Source organism: Lepisosteus oculatus, unplaced genomic scaffold, assembly GCF_040954835.1.
Source record: "Lepisosteus oculatus isolate fLepOcu1 unplaced genomic scaffold, fLepOcu1.hap2 HAP2_SCAFFOLD_136, whole genome shotgun sequence".
NCBI lineage: Eukaryota > Metazoa > Chordata > Actinopteri > Semionotiformes > Lepisosteidae > Lepisosteus > Lepisosteus oculatus.
This window is the reverse complement of record NW_027167685.1, coordinates 1-6,358: the sequence shown is the minus strand read 5'-3', so window position 1 is coordinate 6,358 and position 6,358 is coordinate 1. Positions and strand designations below refer to the sequence as shown.

The 6,358-nt window shown below is 49.5% G+C and overlaps 1 pseudogene; it reads left to right on the top strand.

Moving 5' to 3' along the window:
• The first annotated feature begins 5,517 nt into the window (after positions 1-5,517).
• On the top strand, positions 5,518-5,658 carry LOC138226359 (U1 spliceosomal RNA; annotated as a pseudogene).
• Positions 5,659-6,358: the final 700 nt, after the last annotated feature.

The following is a 6,358-nucleotide window of genomic DNA, read 5'->3' as shown; positions in this document are numbered from 1 at the left end:
CTTGTGGGCAGGCGAGCAGGCCCGTTTTTTGGAAATTGCTGAAAAGGTTTGTTCGGTGTGTGGCAGGCGCACGTCGCGAGCTTGCGTGGCGATCTGCCGGTCTGGAGTTATGCAAATGAGGCCGAATTGCATCCCGGGACATGCTGCGAATGCGCAACGGCGACTGCAGATGTGTAGGAAACGGCGCGCTCGTTTTCTCGTTTTGCCCACACTTTTGAGTGTTAGTGTGGCGTGTGAGTGTGTGAAAGAGTGGGCCCAGCAGGAGGCGGTGGCGTGCGGGGCGAGGAGGTGGCCTAGGCTGCGCGATTTGTGCTGTGGGTGCGGGCCGCTTGCAGGGGCCTGTTTAACTCATACTTACCTGGCAGGGGAGATACCTTGATCAGCCTGTAGGTGGAGTAGTTGGATTGTTTTTCTTTTGTTGGAAGCAGTGTTCGATTTGCGGTTTTTGAAATGGCAACCTTTGGATCCCGTAAGAATGCTGTACGTTTTGAGCTCTTGGATGACCTCTTCATGGATCGTATGCAGTTCAGCAGAAAAGTGTTACAGAAGGAACTTGGCTTTGAACCTCGGCACTTGGATTTCATCTTCGCTCTCCCAGGTCAGAAAGCATTTGAGGTTGTATTTGCTACCTATCCTCTGTTTGAACAATGCGTGGATGTGTTTGAGGCAAAAAGAGGCAAAGTTCCTGCACTTGAGAAGATCAACTTGCAGCCTCTGACACAGAGAGAGAGGAAAACGGTGCATGTTGTTATGTTCTCGGAACTGGCAAAGACGGAGGACATTCACACCTGGCTTAACCAGTACTGCACCGTCCACCATGGAACTGAGGTTAGAGATGTTGATGGTATAAAAACAGGAGCAAGGAAATTCGAGGTTCGCTTGCTACCGGACAGCGTAAATGGAGGCTTAAGGCACCTGCCCTCTACAATCCGGCTGGGCGCCTGCAATGGCTATGTGTTTTATGTGGGACAACCAAAGGTGTGTCGGCGCTGTGGTGCTGTGGGACACCTGGCATCGTCCTGCACTGTGAAATGCTGCAAGACCTGTGGCAAACAGGGACATTTAGCCTCTGACTGTTCAATGCTGCCAAAGTGCAATTTATGTGGCTCGGAAGGACACGTTTTTAAGAACTGCCCTCACGCCTACGCCAATAAACTCAAAATGAGAAAGGATGAGGCAGTGCTTGTTTCAGCCAAACCAGCCCGAAAATCCAAAGCAAACAACAAGTCAAACAAAGAACCCTTGTTGGACAAAGACTCTCAGCCTCCAGCCAGGATCAGTCCCGCTGTGGCTCCGGGGCTGGTGGAAGAGAAATCCACTACGCCCCCACAACCGCAGACTGCACCAGACAAGCACGAGGGTTTGAAAACCCCCGAGAACAGCGAGGACCCCTCCCCCACTCCTGCTCCTCAGAACGAGGGCCAGTGTGGGGCCCCCCGGTGGAGCGGGTCCAGCGAGGATACCCAGGATTCAGCGGAGCTGCTTTTCTCAGACTCTGCAAGTGCTACAGATGCCCTCCTCTCCTCCATCCAGTCCATCACGGAGGATCTGCAGCAGCTGGTGGGTGAGGGGGAAGAGGAGACTGGTGCATCGGCTGCACCCCTTTCCCCTCAGTGCTCCCAGGAGCTGGACTTGAGGAAAAGAAAAAATGACTCTGTTTTCTCCCCGAGCGAGGAGGAAGGAGAGCATGGCGATGGGGACAGCTGGAACCTCTCCACCCCTCCCTCTACCCCCTTCCTTGAAATGGACTCTGTGAACGCTTTTACTGCTGCCACCCTGATGAAGGCTCATTCAGAGGATGGCTGGCAGGAAATTGGTAAGAAGAAAAAGAAAAAGAAAAAGGTAACAGGTGAGACCGAAGAGAAATGTGTTTTGTAAAGACTGGTTCCACTTTCTTATGTAATATGGCTCTTAACATAATTTCTCTTAACACAAGAGGTATCAATGACAGAGTTAAATGCCAGTCTGTCTTTGATTACCTCCAGCAGAGAGAGGGAGATGTGTTGATGTTGCAGGAGTGTGCTTTAGCCTATCAAGAGAGGTATAAAAGTTTTGAAGATAGGTGGGATAAAGGGCCTTCTGTTTGGTCAGGGGACAATAACAACAGAGCCTCTGGCGTGGCCATTCTTTTCAAAGGATGGGCATTCAAATTGAAAAGTATTCAGAGGGTCATAGATGGCAGGTTGCTGTGTGTGGATGTGGAATGGGGGACCGTTAACCTGCGGCTAATCAATGTGTATTGCCCTACTGACGTAGGAGGAAGGGTGGAGCTACTCAAGGCACTCTCCCCCCTATTGTTATGCAGCACAGACGTGATAGTGGGAGGGGATTTTAATTGTATCTTAGAGCACACAGACAGGCAGTCTAGCTCGCCGATAAAATTGGATTCCAGCTCACTGGCCCTGCAAAACTTAGTTCAAGACTTTAAACTCTCAGACACATATAGATGTATATATCCCACAACAGCAGGATATACATGGTCAGGGAGGAATAGCAGCTCCAGAATTGACTATTGCTTTGTCTCAGAGAGAGTGAAAGTTGTTGGGGTCACTCTTCAGCCTGTCTTCTTCTCAGATCATCAGGCTTTAGGGTGTAGAGTGGAACTCCAGGGCGGGACTGTCTTTGGCCCAGGCCTCTGGAAACTCAACACAAAGCTGCTAGAGAACGAGGGGGTAGTATCCCGCTACAAGGAGAAACTATCACAGTGGCTGTCCTTGCAGTGTCTGTACGGGTCAGTAGGAGAGTGGTGGGAGGAGGTGAAGGTGAGGACAAAGGCCTTTTTCATGGCTGAGGGAAGGAAGGCTGCTGCCAGACGGAGAGGAGTGCTAGCCAGGAAACAGAGGCAGCTGCAGCGTCTCTACACGATGCTGCACAGTGGCTTCGATGTGCTCGAGGATATCGCCCTTTTAAAAAAGGACATCCGGAGCATAGCCGAAGAAAGTAGTCGAGGAGTGCTGTTAAGAAGCAGAGTGCAGTTCTTGGAAGAAAATGAGAAGTGTACTCGCTTCTTTTTCAGGAAAGTGGTAGGCTCCAAGACTGTCATGGAAAGTGTAGTTGATGAGGAGGGACGAGAGAGAACAGAGCCGAGTGCTATCCTCTCCTGCACCGAGGCCTTCTACTCAAGACTGTACAGCTCTACAGAGGTAAAGGATGAAGATATTCATTTTTTTACCTCAAAGCTAGAAAACATTTTGAGTGAAGAAGATAGGGAAGTACTTGAGAGGGATTTGACAGTAGAAGAGCTGAGACAGGCTATGGAGAGCTTACAGAAGGGGAAAACTCCGGGTGCTGACGGGCTCCCTAAAGAATTTTATTGCACCTTTTGGGATCTGCTTCAGGATCCGCTACTGCTCCTATTCGAGGAAAGCTACAAGACAGAATTGCTGCCTGACTCCTTAAGAGAAGGCACTATCTCTCTCTTGTTTAAGAAAGGAGCAAAAAATGACATAAAGAACTGGAGACCCCTCAGCCTGTTAGGCGTGGACACTAAGATCCTGTCCAAAGCCCTTTTCCTGCGCCTACAAAATGTAGTGGCCTCACTGGTAGGGAAAGAACAGACTTGTGGGATAGCAGGACGCCTGATGAGCGACAACCTGGCCTTGTTGAGGGATGTCTGTCTGTACTCTGAGGATCGCTCCCTCCCTCTGTGCATTTTAGGTGTAGACCTAGAAAAGGCCTTTGACCGCCTAAACCGGCAGTACTTAACATCGGTACTTGAGCACATGAAGTTTGGCCCCATCATGAGAAAGTGGATTAACCTGCTGTACACAGGTAGCAACAGCAGAGTCATGGTTAATGGCAATAGATCACGCACCTTTGAAGTCTGTTCAGGGGTGAGGCAGGGCTGCCCATTATCCCCCTTGTTATTCGTTTTGGCTATGGAGCCCTTAGCCTGTGCCTTGCGCCAGGATCAGGCCATTAATGGGATACCAGTGCCTGGAAGTGGGGGAGGAGAGGTAAAGACATCTCTATACATGGATGACGTCACCCTGCTCCTCTCTGACAATGCCTCAATTAGCAGAGCTCTGCAGTGCTGTGATCGGTTCTCTTTGGCTTCCTCCGCAAAAATTAACACATCTAAGAGTGAGATTTTTTATCAGAACTGGAGGGAGCCAAAAGAAGGACATGATCTCAGGCTGCAAGAGAAGAGAATTAAGGTCCTGGGGGTGTATTTTGGAGAAGAGATGGGAACAGTAAATTGGCAGAACAAATTGCCAATCTTAAACAAAAAACTGATGCAATGGAAGGACCGAGACCTCACCATGACAGGGAAGGTGCTGGTCATCAAAGCCGAGCTCTTGCCTGTCTTGAATTTTCTGGCTTCTACCTTCCCAATCCCACACCGTGTTGCGGCGGTGCTGAGGAGATTGATGTTTCAATTTCTATGGGGTGGGAAGCAGGAAAGACTCAGAAGGGAAATAATGTACAGGCCGCTACCCTCAGGGGGGAAGTCTGTCCCAGATATTGCTACGAAGCTGCTGTGCATTTTCCTGGCCTCTGTGCTGAGAGGCTTTGCAACAGCACCTGCAGCGCGTACCTGGACTTATTTTTCCAGGCTCTGGGTAGGTAGGGAGGTGTTCAGAGTGTGGGGTGTCAGACCCAAGCTGGACGTCCCACTCTCTGACACATGCCCTGCAATTTATGGGACAGTTAAAAGTTTTCTAAGATCTCACCCAATTGGCCATATTCCCCTCCGAGATGTCAGCGTCCAAAAACTGGAAGATTTCGTAGCACCCCAGAACAATAGGCAGACCCCTGTGGGCATTTTAACATCAGCCCAAACAAGGAAGGTGTGGAAACACACATCCTCTAAATTTCTGTGCAACATTCACAGAGATTTAGCCTGGAGTGTCGTCCACCAGTGCTTACCGGTACGAACTTTCTTGTACCGTAGGGGCCTCACCCCCAGCCCTCGCTGCGTTAGGGTGGGCTGCGGCGAGGAGGAGACTGTGACCCATCTCCTGTGGTCCTGCTTTTTTGCTAAGGCCTTCTGGGCACAGTTTGAAGATTGGCTGCAGGCTCTCTCGCCCCAATTTACCCTGACCGCTGCTTTCATCATATACGGCATCTCTCCTGTCAAACTTCCTCCTGACGTGTTTGACAGGATCTGGGCCGTGGTGAACAGTGGGAAAGACGCCCTGTGGAGAGTGAGGAACATGGGGCTGTTCAAAGGCATCGAGGTCCCAGTCAAGGCAGCAGGTAGCCTGGCCCTGTTCATCACCCGAGAGAACTATTACCTCAGAGATCTGTGGAGAGAAGGGAGGGAGGAAGCAGAAAATCTGTGGGAAATAGAGAGCATAGGTCAATATCTCAAGAAACTGTGAAAAACATTATCATGTTTAAATAAAGAATGTGATTTGCACCAGAAAAAAAGAAAATTGTTGCTATGTAACTGTTACCGTGTCAAAATGTAATGAGATGTGATCATATATACTGTTTTAAGTATGTATATTAATGTAAAGCTTTCTGATTTGTGATTTCCTGTAATTTTTTGTGAAAAGAAAATAAAGTTCTTAAAAATCGAATCGAAATCGGTTCACCCAGGGCGAGGCTCGGCCATTGCACTCCGGCTGTGCTGACCCCTGCGAATTCCCCAAATGTGGGAATCTCGACTGCATAATTTCTGGTAGTGGGGGACTGCGTTCGCGCTCTCCCCTGATGTGCTTGGTCCAAAATCAGATACGGGAGGGTTAGGACACCACGAGCTGCGTGGCTGCGGAAGGATCCCGGTTCGACAGGAGTGGACGCCGCTGCTGGTTCTCGCTGGCTTTTAGTTAGGGGTCCGGAGAAGCATCTCAAGCTAGTTCCACTACTCCTTCCGGACGTTCATTCCCTTTTCAAAGTCAGTCGTTTTGCTGTAGTCTGCGTTCTTTAGGCTGATTTTCGAGGTTAGCCTTTATTTGGTCATGGGGGGCCTCGGTACTGTATGCTGAGTCTAAAGACAGTTTCACCCGTTTTCTGATTGCTCGGTTCTGTACCAGTGCAGACATGTCAAACAGTGAATGGCTGTACCTCTACTGTATCCGTGCTCAATGAATGAAATCGGTAACAAATGAATATATGTCTAGTTATACGAAAAACGAGTGGTTTATCGACTCATCTTCATTTGCAGATTTAGAGGCAGCTTCGATATTCGTTTTACAGACGGGTTTTTTTTTTTGAATATGGGTCACACACATGCCACAGCAACAAAACATCTCTAGAGATGAGGCTATAGATCACCTTTCCATCCTGCAGGTTTTCCTCCCAAAGCCTACGGCACCAACGGCGACCCCTGCTGGCCGGGAGAGCAAAAGCTTACAGCACCTGGTATTCCCAGGCAGTCTCCCATCCAAGTACTAACCAGGCCTGACGCTGC